General features: G+C 42.1%; 1 protein-coding gene across 2 annotated transcripts in view; it reads left to right on the forward strand.

Annotated features, from left to right (window-relative positions):
- The window catches only part of HS6ST3 (heparan sulfate 6-O-sulfotransferase 3), a 517,000-nt gene that overhangs the window by 27,420 nt on the left and 469,590 nt on the right, over nucleotides 1-19,990 (forward strand). Inside the window, exon 4 of one of the 2 annotated variants that reach the window (XR_005588097.1) lies at nucleotides 2,259-2,402. The exons of the other annotated variant lie outside the window; for it this stretch is intronic. The gene's annotated coding sequence lies outside the window, so the exon portion shown is untranslated. The remainder of the gene's footprint in view (nucleotides 1-2,258; nucleotides 2,403-19,990) is intronic. 2 annotated transcript variants of the gene reach the window in all.

Below are 19,990 nucleotides of genomic sequence, written 5' to 3' on the forward strand. Positions count from 1 at the left end.
AAGTACTTAAAATATCAAGGCGCAAGTGAAAGCAATTAGTGCAAGACCAAACATAAACGAGGTGGGGTGAAGAAATTACTGATTGAAAACTTCATGGAGGTGATGCATTTAAAGAAGTAGTTTGGTTGAAATAGGGGGAAGTAGGCATATATTATTAGGGAGACTTCCAAGTCTATGATATGAAAGCAGGTACTGAGTTGAGAATAGGCAAAGAAGGCAAATTGGGTATTGAGAAGAGAAGCTTGAGCAAAAGATAGATGAGAAGGGGTTAAAAGGAAATGAGGCCAGAGATACTGGCAAGTGTGGGGTTATGGAGAGAATTCTGAAGGAAAAGAGAAGTCTGAATTAGATATGGGAGTCAAAGCAAGGATTCAAAGAGCGTGGAGACATGAAATGTGATTAGAGAAGCTGAAATTTAACTCAATGAATACACCTGGATTAATTGAATGGGTAAAAAAAAATAAGCCAGGCAGTCCGAACAGGAAAATATTGTGGGAACTGAGATAAGATTAGAGAAACATGGACTGTGTTCCTGGCAGTTGGGATGGAAATGAAGGGATGCCATCTGAATATTTCAGAGTGAGCCAAATCCTGCTATCATCACTATTGGGCTGTATAACACAGAGGCAAGAGAGAAGTAATGTCCATGTCACTGGTGACAAAAAGGGGAAAAGGAAGAAAGTCACAAGGAAAGATCAGGAAGGCAGGTCCTGTTTATAACAATCTGAAAAAAATCACACAACTACGTAATTTCTATAACAAAATAAGTGTTAGATTCTGCCTGCATGTCCGGTGGGATGGGAGGAAAGGAATAAGATAAGAAAGGATCAGATGACATTGCGGTCTTTGCACTTAAATAAATGAACAAAACAAATAATACAAATGAACCCCCACCCAAACTCTGCAACTTCAGTTTTTATAAAAATAAGTGTCAGAGGTCTAGCCTGAGCCCACATTTAGGTGGGCATTGTGCAGAGTTTCCCACGTAGCTCCACAAGTGAAGCAACTCAGTCCTTTGCTGCAATACCTTTTTTGCTATACCAGTACTGGGCCTCCCTTGAGTGGAGACAGCAACTCATGATACACATATTTCTATCCACCAAAGCCACCCACATTATGATTGCTGTATCTGTATGCATTTTTTTATTCAGTTAAGTCCATCATTCATTTCCTAAATTACTTCTTAAAGGTATTAAAACACAATAAGAGCCAGATCTTTCCCACTTGCACCCTCTCTCCCCTACCTAAGGATCCCTTAGTGACAAGCCCTCTTAAACTGTGTAGAGAAGTAACCCAAGGCTCAACTGACCTAGTGGAATAGTATTTGCATGCTGCAATACTTGACAAATGCAAAATATTTTGAGGAAAACTGGAATACATTTATTATCTACCTAATGTTATTACTTAAACTAACCTTTCACTTAATCATTGAATTTTACATGTACTAAAGGATTTTTGAAATGGTGGTTGTTTTTAACACATAATCCCATGAAAAACAATTTAGATATCAAATTTATGAATGGTTTACAAAAAAACCCAACATTTTTTGTCCTGTCAATATGGTACAAAATGCATGTCTTTCTTTCCACATACAGGACAATAGACAGTACTTATGTGTATACATAGTTTGACTCCTTGACGTCTTTATTTCCCCAGTGGCTTCCAGTTTTTATATAACCAGCCTAGTTTTTCTTCCCAGACCCAGTCAGGATTTAGTTTTCTCAGCCTCCATCTTCTCCGCTTTCACCTTGTATGTTAAGTATCAGAGGGGTAGCCGTGTTAGTCTGTATCCACAAAAACAACAAGGAGTCCGGTGGCACCTTAAAGACTAACAGATTTATTTGGGCATAAGCTTTTGTGGGTAAGAACCACTTCTTCAGATGGAAGTGGTTTTTTAGCTACGAAAGCTTATGCCCAAATACATTTGTTTAGTCTTTAAGGTGCCACCGAACCTTGTACGTTAGCACTTTTATTGTAACTTTTAAATGTTTGCATTGCAAATAAAGGGGATATGTTTTAATAAATATAATATCCAACTCTACCTGCCCTTTACTTGCAACACAGGTACATTCCTTTCTCTCTTCCTGTTGCTCCCCCTTTTCCCTCCTCACCCCCCAAAGTATTTAGTTGACTGGGGTGTCAGGCAATATATAAGAAGGAAAACTAGGCCAATTATGTATAAAAACACACACAGCCATTGAGAGAAATACTGAGACATCATGATGATATCTTGGCTCTGTTTCCTTTTTTACTTGTAGTACAAATGGCATTTAAAACTACAAAAAAAACAGCAACCTAATTGGAAGAGAAGTGGTGAAGAGGTGAAAAACAGTCCTAACTGTTGTGAAATCTAGGAAGGAAAACTAAATCAAAGGTTGGTTTTGGCTATGGTTTTGTTGTTGGTAAGTAGATCAGATTCTGTGGTTATGGAAATGTTATATATACCTAGATAAAAAAGATAAATCAGAAGATGCTCTGTTCTAAATGTGAGTTGTTAATGTTAGGCCAGATGTGGCTGGTTCTGCACAGATGTACTATGGGGTAGAGAGAGGATGCTTAGTCCCTTGCCAACCTCTTTAGGGGGCAACTGAAATTTCTTGGACACGAAACCCCCTTTCATGTGGATTTCCAGAGGCATCTGCTAGCAGACATCCTGTTGGTAATGTGGCTCCAATGGAATCAGACCCATAAGAGCGGAGAGTGGACAGGGAACTCTAGAGATAGTGTGTGGGGGAGAAATCTTCTTTTGACACTCAGTAGTCTGTGGGGAAAGCCCCTCCCCTCTCCAATGGAATAGTTTGGGTAAATCTCTATAAGAGGGGTAGGAGTGGACATAATGGAATTTTTCTTCTCCTGTGGGTTTTTCCTCATGGAATAAGGCAAGCAGACCCTATACCAAAAATCAGTGATACTGCTCTCTGTGTGTCTGGGATGAAATGTATTTCTACTTACAATACTTGATTTTTGCATGTTTGGAAAATTGGCTAAAGCCACAACTAAATTAATGGTTGGAAAGCCTAATGTGTTTAAGGCTTTTTCATGTCCTAGTCTGTTTATGCACTAGTTAAATGGAGAGGTATTTTCAGGGAATTGCTTAATTGATTTTGCTTTTATATTCAGCAGTGTACAATCTTGTAGCATTTACTCTGACCTCATGTGAAGTGCTCATTAACTGCTCATGTGCTTGGTTTAAGAAACTAGTAGGCATAGTTTCACTTTGTGTTAGAATACTTCACTAAAACTTAACATGAGAACAAAGAAAATATTGTAGATAAGTCTTGCACAAGATTATTTTAGTTCTGATCATTGCTTTAAACCTAAATGTGAATAGGGAAATCGTGTTGCTCGGAAGATGAGTGGCAGGATCATGTTCAGATCTAAAAAGTACAGGTCAGAGCTCTGTGCGATGCTGTGGCTAAAAGTGCTAACATGGTCCTTGAATGCATCAGTGAGGAGTTAGGAATAATGAGGTTATATTACCTCATATATTTGTCACTGGAGTGACTGCTACTAGAATACTGTGTCTGGTTCTGGTGTCTATAGTTGAAGATGGAAGTTGATAAATTGCTGAGAGTTTAGAGAACAGAAGTGGATATGGATTGGAAAACATGCCTTAGAATGATTGAGCTCTTTGAGTTGATCTATTTAGATCACCAAAGGGGTTAAGGGGTGACTTAATCAGTCTATATAAGTACCTAAATGGGAACCAGAAATTGGATAAAAGAGAGCTCTTCAATCTATTAGACAAAGGTGTAACAAGATCCAAAATGGCTGGAAGCTGAAGCCAAACAACTTCAGTCTGGAAATAAGGTACACCTTTTTAACAGTGAGGGTAATTAACCATTGGAACAACTTACCAAACGTTGTGGTAAATTTTCCATTGCTGGAAATTTTAAAATCAAGATTGGATGTTTTTCAAAAAGATATATATTCAAGTTCAAATTGGAATTAGTCCAGGGAAGTCATGTGGCGTATGTTACGCAGGAGGACAGATAATCACAATAATTACAAAAGGGACTGTCTTGGAATGTATGATTTATGGGAAAAAAATCTAAGATTTGTATACAGCATAGCCACGAACAGAGCAAACACTGCCATTTGACCTTTTGTCAGCCCCCAGAGTCTTTACCAAGATGCATCTGGTCCTCACAGCCAGACTGAGGTCCAGGGCATTCACGTGTATGTGTTCCTGGATGACATTTTGATCAGAGCCCTGACCTAAGAAGCAGCTCATAATGCTACAGCTTGGACAGTGGAGTTGCTTCAGGCATATGTTTTTGTGATAAACAGCAAGAAAAAGCCCTCTGGCCTTTTCCACAAAGAGAGCTCACCTGGTAGTGGATAGAAACCCATGGACAGGTGTGAGAAAATCTAGAACCAAAGATCCATGGTTGGAAGGAATTGAGGGATCGCTCAGTAGTTTGCGCATTGGCCTGCTAAACCCAGGGTTGGGAGTTCAATCCTTGAGGGGGTCACTTAGGGATCTGGGGCAAAATCAGTACTTGGTCTTGCTAGTGAAGACAGGGGGCTGGACTTGATGACCTTTCAGGGTCCCTTCCAGTTTTATGAGATAGGTATATCTCCAAGACAGTCCATTAACCTAGTGTCTCTAGCTTCTAGGCCTTCTTATCTCAAGTATAGGAATTGCAGCATGCATTAAATTCCACATCAGGTTTTCTAGAAGTTTGCTGCTGAAGGTGTGGAACTGTTTACTGGAGCACATGCAAGATCAGGTGCTAGATCCAAACTGGGTATTGGAATCCCTCAGATGAGCAACACCAGGGAAAATTCTCATGGGTCTTCCTATCTGCTATCCAGACCCTCAATATTCACCATAGGAGCCAGCCTGCCAGGATGGGGAGCATGTCTTAGACACAGAACAGAGTTGGGCACATGGAGCTCAATGGAGTGGAATGAGAGCATCAATTGCTTGGAAGACCTGGTGAAGCTGGCACTCTGAAAATGCCAGAGTGAACTTGGGCGTGAACATATCCTGGGCCAGTCGGGCAACACTGCAATGGTATCATACATTTGCAACCAAGGTGGGACAGAAAGATTGATCCTACATTCCGAAGCAATGAAAATAATAGTATGGGCAGAGGAGAACTTGGCATCCATAAGAGCAATACGTGTAAAGGCAACAATAAAGCAGAAAGCCAGACTGCTCAGCAGTTACTCAATGAACAACTCAGGATGGTGTTTGGATAAAGAACTCTTTCACCTGATCTTGCAGACATTTGGTCTCTTGTCAGTCTGTTCACCAGTCACAAGAACAGAACGTTGGCACAGTACTTAACCAGGGAAGTAGATTTCAGGTCACTAGGAAGGGATGCATGCGCATGCAAGTGGCTGAAAGCTATCTTTACACAGTCCCACCACTTCAGCTTGTGGGGAAGGTGATTCAGAAGATAAGGCAAGAGGAAGCAAGAGTGATGATTCTAGCCCCATACTGGCTGAGGAAACCAACGTTTACAGTAGATTGATAATGGAACCTCTACTGCATCTACCATTGAGACTGGACATCCTTTACCAGGGTTCCATTCTCCATCCAGATCCAGACACCTACAATTGACAACATAGCTACTGAGTGAAGCATAAAGTGCATTGGGTTTATACTTCAAGGTGATTAGGACTCTACTGACCTCCAGATGTGCTTAAATACTAAAGGCCTACTCCTGCATCTGGGTATGGTTTAGCTCCTGGTGTCAAGCAGACAGAAATCCCAGCAGTGCTCAGATTCCAGCTATTTTGGACTTCCTTAAGGACAGTATGAACAAAAGACTGCAGCCCAGCACAATAGTGTTTACAGGTGTCAGCCATACACAGTGTCTCTTATCCTCGGTCTCTTTAACTGAAAAATCTCAATTCTCAAGATTTCTCAGAGCAGCTAGCCCTGTGGTCAGGCCTGTCTTTTCTAAGTGGGATTTACTACTGGTGCTAAAAGTCCTACTACCCATCTCTTTGAACAGTTAACAAATGGAAAACTCTAAACTTATAATTCAAAACCTGATTTTTGGTCTCTGTTACATTTTCTAGATGAGTCTTGGAGTTAGCAGCTCTATCCATGCAAGAACCACAGTGCGTGTTCAATGATGACAGAGACTTCAGAATATTTTTTACCAAAGGTGAATTACTCTTTCCATACCTCACAAGAAGTAATTCTTCCATTATTCTGTCTCAAACTTGCATCCTACATAAAAGTTATGGGACAGTCTGGATATATAGATAGATACATACATAAAGCACTAAAGATCCACCTTGAGCACACTGAATCAATTAGAAGATCAGGCTTCTTATTTGTGTTTTCACCTGAAATGCCAAGGTCTTCAGGAATGCAAACTGTCCTGGCCAGATGAATAAGCTGTATATTTTGGAAGTATCCAAGGCATCAGGCAAAACTGTTCCTGAAGGAATCACAGCGCACTCTGAGATCTGCAGCAGCATCATTGGCAGAAAGAAACTGAACTCAACTGAGAAAATATGCAGGGCAGCAACATAGTCTGTCATGGTCTATTCACTGCTTGCTATTTCCCACTTGTCACTGAACTGTGGGAGACTAATTTCCTTTCTGTTGGAAAATTTTTTACCCAATATGCGACACCGCTACCTCGATATAATGGCACTAAATATAACACGAATTTGGATATAACGCGGTAAAGCAGTGCTCGGGGGGGGGGGGGGGGCTGCGCACTCCAGCGGATCAAAGCAAGTTCAATATAACATGGTTTCACCTATAACGCAGTAAGATTTTTTGGCTCCCAATCTTTTGGCTTTCATTAGAAAGACAAGGTGCGATAATTTCTTTTACTGCACCAACTTCGTTGGTGAGTGAGACAAGCTTACAGAGCTCTTCTCATGATTTCATCCAATTTGTAACAGTTTTTATTGTAAGATTTTTTGACAGCGTTATATCGAGGTAGAGGTGTATTTCAGAGTCAAACATTGCCATGGAATTGGGGATTAAATAGAGGAGAATACATCTCATATTGAATCAGTCAAATCAAAATTATTGGCTTCTTTTCAGTGTCTCCTATGATTCACTTCCTTTGCAAATATTTAAACTGTTTTCCTCTTCAATGGACAGCTAATGTCAATGGGCTTTTTTTGTAATAACCGAGTTTTACTGTGTGGCAATATAGAGAAAACAAAATCAGGGCATTGTCCTGATTTTTGTCACAGATAGTAACAGTGATCTTAATGATAATTCAATTCAGGAATGTCAGGAATCATTTCATGGATGCAGTGTTGTTGTGGCCATATTGGTCCCATGACATTAGAAAGACAAGGTGCGATAATTTCTTTTACTGCACCAACTTCGTTGGTGAGTGAGACAAGCTTACAGAGCTCTTCTCATGATTTCATCCAATTTGTAACAGTTTTTTTATTGTAACATACTAACAATGTTAAAGCTGATTTTGTTTGACAATGATAAATATGGACCAATTTTATCTGTTGTTACACACAGACATGAGATCGATTTCTCTTACAGAAAATATGTTTTTATATGTGAGCCACATTGAATTATAAGAGTTTCTGAATCTACAGAACCTTCCCTGAAAATGAAAGCTCTAGTTGAGTTCCAACTGTTTCCTCCCCTTGGCTTTTAGATTTATTTTGTAAAGCCCCAAATATTAGGTCTTGCATTCTTCTCTTTCCTGGGCTATTCTATAATGTACATACAGAATACCCACCAACAGGGAAGTGACAAGGCTGAAATAATTTTTAGTGGTTTAGTTTTTCCAATTTTTAAAGATTACAAAAAGGAGAATATTGAACAATTTTTATGCCGTGCAACCTGATGTCCAGTTTTAAAGCTAAGGTATGTCTATTTGGAGGGATTCAGTTAAAAGCTTTTTGATGTGCATCGGATATCTCACAGTACATGAGTTGCACCAGTAACATGCACATGAAACACCTGCTTAGTTTTCATTTCATATCATGTGAATCTGTGGCAGTTTGCTGGAAACTGAGAACTTAGCATTCTCTGGAGAGATCTGCTGGTTCTTTGCAGCGCTGCTGAGCAGGTTGCATCTTGAGGTTGTTTTTGCTGTAAATTGTGGCAAGCTAGGTGGGTTCAAATTTTTTTTTTTAAATCCCACATTTCAGCTGTCTCCATCTCATACTGTCTTTTTCATGCCATTTTCAAATTGCTGTTGACTAGCATGGACTTAGTCATGCTCTGTGTCATTATGGCAACTAGTGCAAATAAGCATAGCCTGCTTAGGCTGTGTTACAGCACTGAGCTGGATGAATTCTGCCCTTGACTTTGCCCATCATGCCACCAGATGGTGCTGGAGCAAGAGATTATTCTACAGCAATATCAGGAGTATATTCTGCAATGGTGGCAGGATGATGAGGTGGAAGAACAGGAGGATGCCGAGCTGTTGGAACAAGAGGCCTGGATTATGGCTTACCTACATAGCATTCAGCGCTGTTTCTGGGACCAGCAAATCAGCATGAATTTGTGGAAGAGGATTGTTCTGCAAAACTGGCATGACCAGCAGTGGCAAGAGAACTTCAGGATGGGGAGGGCTACATTTTTTTTTTTTTTAAGATCTGTGCTGAACTGACCCCAAAGCTTCAGCAACATTGTACCAACATGCGTTGCCCCATACCTGTGAAGAAATGGGTTGCCATTGCCATCTGGAAGTTGTCCACCCCAGAATGTTACTGGTCTATAGCCAACCAATTTGATGTGGGGAAATCAAACTATTGGGGCTGTTCTCATGCAGGGCTGCTATGCCATCGATAAGGTGCTGTCTAACCAGGTTATGAAGCTGGGTAACAGTTAGGAGATTATTGGTGGTTTTCAACGTATGAGGTTCCCAAACTGTATTGGGACATTGGTGGAACCCATGTGACTATCATTGGCCCCCATATAAAGGTGAGGCTATCACAGCTTCCTTGTGTATCATCCATTTTATTGATAGTCTGATGGTATGCTGGTTGAGTATCCTATGGCAAAATCTTCTGAAATCCTGGCTTGCCTTTTGTATTCTATTTTGTCATTCCTTGATCTTGGAAACCATCACTGAGATGGTAATTGACATTCTTAATTTAATATCATTTATAGTGGTGTTTGGCTGAGTGGTAGTAGTTGATTGGACTAGTCGGAAGAGGGCTTCAGTTTTATTCCAGGCTGATGGTGAGTCCAAACTGTTTAGTTGCCTCTGAGAACCTGTCAAGAATAAGCTGTAGTCACTTTGATTATGACTGAGTAGAGCACAATTATCATCCTCAAAAAAGACTTCACATGTGAGTTCCTCAAGGCCTTCCGTTTTTGCAGTAAGCCTTCAGAGACTGAAGAGTTTTCCATCTGTTTTTTACCTTCAGTAGATGCTCTTTTGAAGTTTGCCAGTTATGTAATTTGGAATGGCACCAAAGAGAACTAGCATACACCCTTGTTTTACCTCATTAGATATAAGGGGCCTCTAGAGAGGCCACTGTTGGAGTGTACTTGGCCAGTCATGTCTTTTTGTAGAATTGATGTCTGATGTTCACAAATGTGGTGGGGCAGGCAAATTTTTCTACAATTTTCCAGAGGCCGTTTCTGCTCAGTGTCTAATATTTTTTTATATCAATGAAGACAGCATATGGATCCATGTTTTGTTCGGTGGCCTTTTCCTGAATCTGTCTTGTGTCAATAATTGTGCTTGTGGTGCTCAGAGTTAGTCTAAATCCACTCTGGATCTCTGTTAGAAGCTTCTCTGATACTGTTTCAACAAGCTGATCGAGCAAAATATGAGCAAGGATTTTGCCACCTACAGATAACCTGGAAGTTCTCTGGTAGTTGCCACAATCAGAGCTGTTGCGTTTATTTTTGTATAGTGGAACTATGATTGCATCTTTTTGAAATCCTGAGATTTTTCTCAGTTTGCCAGATAACCTTAATTTTGTATAAATAGTTGACATTTTTGGGGGCCTGCAGGTTTAAAGAGTTCAGCTGCTATGCTGTCTTTGCCTGGTGATTTGCCTGATTTCATTTGTTTGATGGTTTTTTTGCACATACTCAGTGGAAATCAACTGGGTGATATCTTCATATATTAGTTCTTCTAGCACTTGTAGGTTGACAGTAGAAGGATAGTTAAGTAGGTCAGTGAGGTGCTACACCCATCTTTCAAGGACAAGAGCAGCATCTCTGATTAAGGTAAAATCCATCTGAATTCTTTATTGTAACTAAAGTTCCTTTGAATTTTTCCCCTGTGATATCCATTCCTTGACACTGGCTACTCACAGAGATCCTATTAGGGTGGCTAAGCACTGGAATAAATTGCTGAGTGAGGTTGTAGAATCTCCATCATTGGAGATTTTTAAGAGCAGGTTAGACAAACACCTGTCAGGGATGGTCTAGATAATACTTAGTCCTGCCATGAGCACAGGGGATTGGATTAGATGACCTCTCAAGGTCCCTTCCAGTCCTATGATTCTATGTTTCTATACTTGGTCCTGCCTCAGTGAAGGGGGATGGACTAGATGAGCTCTTGGGGTCCCTTCCAGGGCTACATTTCTATGATTCTGTATCTTAATTTTGCTATTGTTTTTCATTTAATCTGTTCTGCATTATTGCATTGAGAGGCTACAGTGTGTAGATTGAAAATGGCTCTGATCATCTTGTCAGTTGAACAGTTTGCTTCTCATGTTGCTCTGGTGAGCTTGATGTCCCTAATGTCTTTGCTGTATGATGACATAGTAAATTAGGTGCCTGTGCTTTATTCTTACATGCATCCACAACATTTTATATTTTTCATCTTGTATGAACATTGTATTTGTAATAACGAGCTCATGCTCAGCAGACTTGCTGAACTGGGGGAAAACCATTGTATTTCATTTTTTCTGACTCCCTAGTTGTTGTTACACCTCTCCAGACCTCACTGTCTCTTCTAACTCTGGCATTAATGTCTCCTGGGAGTATGAATTTGTTTTCATTAGGTATCGATTTGATTATGTCATCCAAATCAGAATAGAACTTTTTTTTAATTCTGTATTGTTCATGGTTGGAACATAAGCCTTGGTAAGAATTGGAAAGCATGAATTTCCAATATGATGTCATTAAGCCTTTCAGTATTTTAGGAGGTGTTATTAATGTCAAGATCAATGCTATAAATTCTGTCTTCTGCTGGTTTCCATTTCTAAAAGAAGGTGTAGCTGCCACCTATGGATCCTTCATTTGCAGAAAAGGACCTAGGGGTTACGGTGGACGAAAAGCTGAATATGAGTCAACAGTGTGCCCTTGTTGCCAAGAAGGCTAATGGCATTTTGGGTTGTATAAGTAGGGGCATTTCCAGCAGATCGAGGGATGTGATCATTCCCCTCTATTCAGCACTGGTGAGGCCTCATTTGGAGTACTGTGTCCAGTTTTGGGCCCCACACTACAAGAAGGATGTGGATAAATTGGAGAGAGTCCAGCGGAGGACAACAAAAATGATTAGGGGGCTGGAGCACATGACTTATGAGGAGAGGCTGAGGGAACTGGGATTGTTTAGCCTGCAGAAGAGAAGAATGAGGGGGGATTTGATAGCTGCTTTCAACTACCTGAAAGGGGGTTCCAAAGAGGATGGATCTAGACTGTTCTCAGTGGTAGAAGATGACAGAACAAGGAGTAATGGTCTCAAGTTGCAGAGGGGGATGTTTAGGTTGGACATTAGGAAAAACTTTTTCACTAGTAGGGTGGTGAAGAACTAGAATGGGTTACCTAGGGAGGTGGTGGAATCTCCTTCCTTAGAGGTTTTTAAGGTCAGGCTTGACAAAGCCCTGGCTGGGATGATTTAGTTGGGTTTGGTCCTGCTTTGAGCAGGGGGTTGGACTAGATGACCTCCTGAGGTCCCTTCCAACCCTGAGATTCTCTGATTCTCTGATTTGGAAGTCTGGTTTCGCTGAAGATTGCTGTGTTGATGCTGTATCTATTAAGTTCCCTTGCAATTAATGCTCTTATATGCTTGATGTGTTATCTCTGTCCATTAGGTCCTGTGTGTTCCAGTTGCCACAGTGAGATCTTTTTTTTTCTTATAGAATGACTGCAATGTGGATGATCCATCATTTATGGTAAACTGGCCAGATTAAACTTGGGCAGGCATTGTTTTTAGCACCTTTTCCCTTGCTAGGTTGAGAAGTACTATCCTGAAAAAGGGCAGCTCAATCACCCGAAGTGTTGCTAAACATCCTTGCTCCTCAGGACTTAAGGCTTAGTGACCAGAATCCTAGGTTGCCTTCATGCAGGTTTGTGACTGACTCCTATTGTTCATTTATGCGTCAAGTCACCACTCACCCATTGCTGCAGGACTTTCTTAATGATGCGTGAATGCCTGTGTGTGAGGTTTATGTGAGAATATCATTGCATGGGGACACTCTCACTCTCAGCGGCTGAGGTTGAAGACCAGTGGGACAAAAGATTGAAATAACTGGGAACTTCATCGGTGGATAGTCATTGACATCTTGTACCTTGTCAAGCCTTATGTGTTCCACAATTCATCGTTGTAGTGCGTTTCCAGACTTTAGACTAAGAGGTCTCCTCTGCCTGGTTAACCAAGCAAACTTAGTATGCTAGGCATAGACATGTCTCATCGTGGCTGCCATCTGCCTGGTTTAGCCTGCCAACCAAAGTGGTGTCTCGGGATCTGACAGCTCCACATGCTAGCAGCTAGTTGGAGCCATGGGTCAGAGCTGGGTGCAAAGGGGGGACCAATGAACAAGAGCCATTTAGAGTGTAACTTTCCTGACTTTCAGAGGACTACCTCTCATTCTACACTCCATATACTCAATTAATGCTTCAGGGCATCAAGATTAAAATTGAAGCTTTATTGCAGCTTAACTTCAGCCATAGTAACGTAAGAACCCAGACTGTGTGATTCACGATGGCATGGCTTTTGCAGATCCTTTCGTTCAAGTAGGAGTAGTAATAAATGCAATGTTTCTTTTTAATATTAATTGGGAAAGTTGCACAATGGCCAGGTGCTCGGAAAGATCACCATTTAAAAAATATTATTGTGTACTTAAGATATCTAAGATATATATCTTAGATATCTTAGATATCTAAGCAGATAGCTTACATCTGCCTATGAGCAAAAATTCTGGTATACTGAGTGAGTTTGTGTACAAGTTCACAAGTGCAAAAGTCGTCTTCAGGCAGAACATTGCGTTTTTTTGGACATGTTCACTATTTGAAATTGTATGGACATAAGTTTCTCAAGTCCACTGAATAAAGGGTGAAATTAAGCTTATAGTAAGAAATACCGTAGTGTACTTTTTCCAATTTTGTTTTATGGTACTTCAGTGTGCTAACAAATAAAAACTTTCAACAGATGTATCTGACAATATAAGCCAGACAAAAATTTTAAAAGTGGTTTACCTTTTTATTATTGGTGGGCAAGGAAGCATTCACTTATTTTAAAGTAAAAATCACTTCTCTGAATATTTAATCTAGCTGTTCTCACCCTTACATTACAAATACCATCAGATGTGTCAAGTGAGTCGATAGTTCGTAAGTTAGGTTTAAATTATCAACTTTTTGTAACTATTTTCCTTCAGGACTACTTTGTGTTGATTGCTTTATTCAACCTGTTTTGGGAAAATGCCAATTTATGCATAATACCTACTCCTATGTATAGTGTAAGTATTTTGTTGAAGACTATACTTAATCTTTATTAACTGGCCTTCTAAAAGATAATCGTGCATGAAGCAGCATTGTATAGTTACACCACTATTGCCACAGTTGATACTGAAATAGATTTATTTTAGTGAAGAAGCATATGGCATTTTCCTCACCTGGGAGACACAGGTTCAGGTGCATACAGAAAGGTTTTCTCTTTTATTGTTCAAAAAAGTAACGTCTCATATTTTCGTTAGAAGTTTATCATTATGATGATCTTAATGTTTGTGTATATATTTTATAGGAAGTATAATAAACTCGAGCATAGTTATAAAAATAGAAATGAAGTGAAATCTCCAGCAAAATTACAGTATTAAACTGAAGGACAAAATTAATACATGAATAGGCTGTGATAACCTAGGCTGAATGATTTAGCATCCCTGTACCTGAGGTATTTAGTTGTACTATTATTCTGCTAGATTATACAGATCAGTTTCTAAACCTTTAGAGCTAATATACTGGCTATGTGAGCTATTCAGCGTATGTTAGACACACAAATCTGTGTTAAAAGAACATTATTAAGATTCCAAAGTCAAGCATTCAGTAATTGGGAAATGCCAGAAATAAAGTTGCCTGTGCAGCCTTAATTCAGCTCCTTTTTGTATATGCATTGTGATTAGGTGTGGTAGAATTTGATTTTTTGTTTTTTTTAAATAATTTTGATGGATAATATCAATGTTTATTTTGAGCTTTTTTTTTACTTTTATCAATTTATATGTTCTCAGTTGTGGGAAATTACGGGGCGGGATCAAATAATTGAGGGTCATATAATAATTGACTGATGTTGAGATTCAAGAAATTAAAGTTTTAACTGTTGAAACACAAATTGTCAACATCACATCGCAAAATAGAGTAACTGTCCTTAAATCAAACTCAAATATTTTCTCAAGCAGTATTTATCTATCAGTAAATTTCTATTATCAATGGAAATATTTTTGTTGGTCTGTGTGTGTATAGTGACATTGAGGTTTATTGACATTTAGTAATAAAAATGTAACCATTCAAAGCCTAATTATGTGAGTCTCTAATTACATTATCCCATAATAATTCCCCTCCCCCTCTCCCCAGATTCCTGTCTCATTCAGTGCACATGGCTATTTAATGGTCCCTGTGTTCTAGACAGATCCTGAAAGGGAGCTGTCTATCCAACCGAACTCTTCAGAGGGGAAGGGCCAAGAAATTTTTTTTTAAAAATCAGAGGGATCAACTGAATCTGGAGTGGGGGGGAAGGGGGCTACAAATGAAAAAAACAGGAAGGGAGTGCGGCTCAAAGGTTCAAAGTCACGGTTCCAAATGGAGACACTGAGCTGAGAACCCTGGACAGTGCCCATTGCTCCTTGAAAGAGTACATGGTGGATGCCGCCCAGAGAAACTCTTCTCGGAGATCTGAACAAACTAGTGATCAAAAATAGGCCTCATGGTAAGGAACAAAGAATCCTTCTGTCCAAACTTCTCTTTGATAGATGGCCTTCTTGGCCAGGGCTAGGAGGAAGTTAACAAAGAGGTTGTGAGACTTTTTGGGGACATGAATAGGCTGTGAATAAATTAAAAGATCCAGAGAAAAGTGAAACCAGAACTTCAACAAGAGGTTGTAGAGGAGGTAGAAAAGGAGCTGCCACTTGGTGTACTGCAGGTTCACATGTGCCACGGTCTCCCTCTCATCACAAAAGGACCAAGTATTGAGATTCTTTAAGGTATGTCAGCCAGACCCCTGGGCTCATGGCTCTGGGAAGGAGAGACCAACGTATATCCAGGTGAGGTCGTGAAAACAAGATGGAGTACAGGCTAGTCCTCTGGAGGTTTTTGCCTTCTAGGTGGCAAGGAATCTCAAAGGAGACCTCTCAGATGGAGATAAGAACTGCCAGTCATATCTGAGCCCTTTGAGGCAGTGGAAGAAGGCATACTCCAACTGTCTCCCTGCCAGACCACAAGCACTCTAAAGGAGCCTCTGAAGGGCCTGAAGTTGGAATACATGGACCTGGCTGCAAATACATACCAGGACCTGTCCTCACTCTTCTAGAGATTGGCTCAGGACACATGCAGAGACCTTCCCCCGCCAAAATAATTCCAGGGTCACCCTCTCAAGGTTGACCAGAGTACCTGGAGCTGGCTTAGAGTGTCAAACTTGAGCCAAAGCATGAACAGGACAAGCAATCTATCAACCAGCATCCTCCCCTGAAAGGAAACGCACCAGAGAAGCCCCACTCATACTCGTATCTAGTCAATATCTTGGCCTTCATTTTTCCAGCAGAAAGGGATTGATGGTAGAGAGGTAAATGCTCAGATAGAGCAGTGGACACACTCCTCTTTGGATAATGCAGAGCGCGAGTGGAAGGTAGTTCACCTGTCTCCCATCCCTGACCATGAAGCCAGCACTTTTGATTAGTTGAGCTGGGCAGAGGAGACTGACGAGTAGTACTCCACCTGCACCAGGTCCTCTGGGTTCTGGGCCATGAGAAGCACGTTATTAGAATGCATTCACAGAACTACCAGTAAGGCTGGGTTGTTGAGCACCTATTCCATCAGTCACCTGTGCAAAAGATAAAGGAAGAACTCATTATTATTATTTCAGCTCAGTGCTAATGTGGACACGAGGACGAACGGATATAAACTGTCAGTCAGGAAATTCAGGCTTGAAATTAGACGAAGGTTTCTAACCATCAGGGGAGTGCAATACTGGAACAGTCTACCAAGGGAAACAGTGGGGGCGAAGGACCTCCATGACTTTAAGATTAAGCTAGATAAGTTTATGGAGGGGATGGTATGATAGGATAACGGGCTTAGTCAATAGGTCAATTATGTGCCTGGTATGATATAACCTTTTCCAGAGGGTTTGGCTGGAGAGTCTTGCCCGCATGCTCGGGGTTCAGCTGACTGCCATATTTGGGGTCGGGAAGGAATTTTCCTCCAGGGAAGATTGGCAATGGCCCTGGAGGTTTTTCGCCTTCCTCCGAAGCATGGGGCAGGGGTCACTTGCTAAGGAGTGGGTGGATCGGCTTATGTGGCCTGCATCTTGCAGGAGGTCAGACTAGATGATCATAATGGTCCCTTCTGATCTTGAATTCTATGATTCTATGATTCTATGATTCTAACTCAGTGGCATACGACTGACCAGACAGAAGGCAGCCCTGGTGTTCTCCCCAACCAAAGATGACAGGTTTGGTCAAGGCCCAGTTGAGCTTGACCATACATTCTGCAGAGGCACACAGCATGTGAAATGGGAAGTGAAGCCAAATGCCTGCAAGGTTCCAATAAGATATCCAAGATCCACCTTGTCAAATGCCTTTTCCTGCCTGAGGAACAGGAAGGTGAGAGACATACATGTTGGATGGAGGAAGTCCCAGACCAGAAACATATTATTAAAGATAGTTCAGCCTGTGACAATGTATATCTGTTTTGGATGCATCAGGTCCGTCAGCATAAAATACAGTCACTGTGAGATGGCTTTTGCTACAACTTTATAGTACATGCTCAGTAGTGATATTGGGTGCCAATTCTTCAAGTTGCAGAGGTCCCCCATCCTCACAGAAGGATGAACATAGCCCACCTGCCTGACAAGGCGGAGTACCCCGCTCCTCAGGGATTTGGCCCAGAATGCACTGTAGAACTCCATTGTCGGTCTGTTGATGCCTGGCGATTTGTTGGAAGGCTTCTGAGAACTCAGAGTGAAAGGAAGATCCAGCCAGTCCTGCTCACTCACACTGACTTGGGAGTTCATCCCACAGGCCCTCACAGGCATCAGCATCGATGCTGGAGAGAAAAGATCAGTGTAGAAAGCCATTGACCTTTCTTGCATCTGCTCTGGATCCATGAGAGGAGTGCTCTTCTCTTCCAGGAGAAAAGTGATGTATTTTTTAGCACTGCTTCTCTTCTCCAGGAATAAAAGAAGTGGGACCCATGATATGTCTCCAAGAGGAGCTGAATATGTGAACCAGTCCATAGACTCAACAGAGCTCATGGACTCCCTGTCATCCTCAGTCAGACACCCGGCATCTTCCTCACTCCAGCTCCCAGGGAGGGACAACTTCCTTCCCTCTCTCCCCACTACCCCACATCAACAGGGAGGCCAGCCTTCTCCCAAAATGCATGGTCCACCATATTCCCTGACACAGATGGAGGGAGTATAGCAGCCCCAAAAGAAAGGGGAAGAGCAGGTACTACAAATACCACCTCCTGGGACTCACCCCCAGATGACAATGGGGGGATTTCCCCAGGAGAAGAGAAATAAGAGGGTTCCAGCCTCCCAGAGAGAACCTCTCTTGGGTGGCAATACCATTGTGGCAAGCTCACCAGCACTAAGTGGCTCAACACTGGGGGCTAGCACTACCTCAACAGGCACAGCGACCACCAACCCAGCATTAGCAATCCCCTGGGCAAGCCCTAGGTCTTGAACAGACTTGGCGCCAAACTGCTTCCCCTTAGTGGAGGACACATGAAAAGGTCTGGTTAGTTGATGCCATCCTTGACCACTGCCAGAATGGGCAAAAAAGCCAGCACCATCACATACTGAGCTGGGACTAGCATCAAAGGGCACTTCCAATGTGGGGACAGAGTAAAGGGGAGAAGGAGAATGGAACTGAAGGGCCACCAAACAAACATCTGCGCCCAGACTGGAGCCTACAGGGAGATGGTTGTCCCCACCTGTGTCAGCTGGTGTCAGACTTGGGATCCTGATTTCTTGCCCACCCCAAACTGTCTGGAAAGCCCCCATTCAGTCCCCTCCACTGGTGACCAATGAAGCAATCTAAATCTTGGCACCAACTGCTGGGACAGAATCAAAGGACACAGGGACCCCACCAGTAGCCCCCTGTATCTCAGGCTTCTCTGGATTGGGGGAGATGGGACACACCAATAACATCTGACCTCCTCAGCTGGCTCCACCTGCTGAACTCTCCTGTGGGGCAGTAAATGAGGTTCAATTGCAACAGCAGCCCTGGCCCCCTCCCTAAAGATGGTAAAGGGGACGTCTCCAGATCTAAGGGAAGCAACTGTGCCCCAGTCTGTCTCTAACTCTGACCCCTCAGAATGTCTCCTAAGCAGTGCTACTGAGGTCAGTGGGTGAGATGGAATCCACTGGCAAGGGCTGTAAAGCAGGGGCCAACAGCAGCATCTTGGTACTACGTCTCCCCCACTAGAGCTCACTTTCCCTGTCCTGCCACCACCACCTCCACTTCCAAGGATCCCACAAGCTGGTGGTGAATGAGGTCCAACTGCCTGGCTGGTTGCAGTGGAATGGTCACCCTTAGCACCCTATCGGGATCAGAGGGAGTACTCAGGGGAGGAGTCGGCCCAGAGATTGTATTACAGGCACTCTATCGGTGCCCTTCTTTGACTCAGGTGGGTCTGGTGTCTTCTTAGGCTGGGCCATAAGCTGTCTTTATGGATATGCACCAGATCCTGGCACAGGAAGCACCTTGCCTCCCCTGATGAATCAGGAACCCTGTATAGAGTCCCCTGAAATGGCACCTCAAAAGACCCTTCTGCACAACGTTTGTCCTCGGCCACCTGGATATTAACCTGGCAGCATAACATAAGAACATAAGAATGGCCGTACCGGGTCAGACCAAAGGTCCATCTAGCCCAGTATCTGTCTACCGACAGTGGCCAATGCCAGGTGCCCCAGAGGGAGTGAACCTAACAGGCAATGATCAAGTGATCTCTCTCCTGCCATCCATCTCCATCCTCTGACGAACAGAGGCTAGGGACACCATTCTTACCCATCCTGGCTAATAGCCATTTATGGACTTAGCCACCATGAATTTATCCAGTCCCCTTTTAAACATTGTTATAGTCCTAGCCTTCACAACCTCCTCAGGCAAGGAGTTCCACAAGTTGACTGTGCGCTGTGTGAAGAAGAACTTCCTTTTATTTGTTTTAAACCTGCTGCCTATTAATTTCATTTGGTGACCCCTAGTTCTTGTATTATGGGAATAAGTAAATAACTTTTCCTTATCCACTTTCTCCACATCACTCATGATTTTATATACCTCTATCATAATCCCCCCTTAGTCTTCTCTTTTCCAAGCTGAAGAGTCCTAGCCTCTTTAATCTTTCCTCGTATGGGACCCTCTCCAAACCCCTAATCATTTTAGTTGCCCTTTTCTGAACCTTTTCTAGTGCTAGAATATCTTTTTTGAGATGAGGAGACCACATCTGTACACAGTATTCGAGATGTGGGCGTACCATGGATTTATATAAGGGCAATAATATATTCTCAGTCTTATTTTCTATCCCCTTTTTAATGATTCCTAACATCTTGTTTGCTTTTTTGACCGCCTCTGCACACTGCATGGACATCTTCAGAGAACTATCCACGATGACTCCAAGATCTTTTTCCTGACTCGT

The sequence above is a fragment of the Mauremys reevesii genome, linkage group 1 (assembly GCF_016161935.1).
Source record: "Mauremys reevesii isolate NIE-2019 linkage group 1, ASM1616193v1, whole genome shotgun sequence".
Classification (NCBI taxonomy): Eukaryota; Metazoa; Chordata; order Testudines; family Geoemydidae; genus Mauremys; species Mauremys reevesii.